This window comes from Triticum aestivum, chromosome 5D (assembly GCF_018294505.1).
Source record: "Triticum aestivum cultivar Chinese Spring chromosome 5D, IWGSC CS RefSeq v2.1, whole genome shotgun sequence".
NCBI lineage: Eukaryota > Viridiplantae > Streptophyta > Magnoliopsida > Poales > Poaceae > Triticum > Triticum aestivum.
In genome coordinates this window covers 41,597,637-41,598,048 of record NC_057808.1, presented here as the reverse complement: position 1 = coordinate 41,598,048, position 412 = coordinate 41,597,637, and positions in this window count along the sequence as shown.

Genomic DNA, 412 nt, shown 5'->3' with positions numbered 1-412 from the left:
TGACAGCAGGTGGATATATTAGTGCAAACGTAAACCTAGCTTATTCCCGGTTTGGGGTGGCCTAGGCAATGCTTCAAGGGTAGGGGCGCGGCGGGAGGGGGTAGGAGACCGACATCGTTTTTTTCTAGGGTTTGGGTGTCCTCGAGAGTCTTGGTCGAGCGAGAGGGCCGGGGGGTGCTCCCGTGGTATAAGTTATCATGGTCGAGAGGGGGTATAAATATCGACCGTCCATCATGTCGAAGTTATCTGGGAGGGAGTTATATATATCGACAACGACGACATACATACATGGAAAAATAATGTTATCGGGGAGGGGGTATATCGACCCCCCCCCCCACGTGTTGAAGTTATCGGGAGGGGGTTATATCGACAACGACGACATACGTACATGGGAAAATAATATTATCGGCGG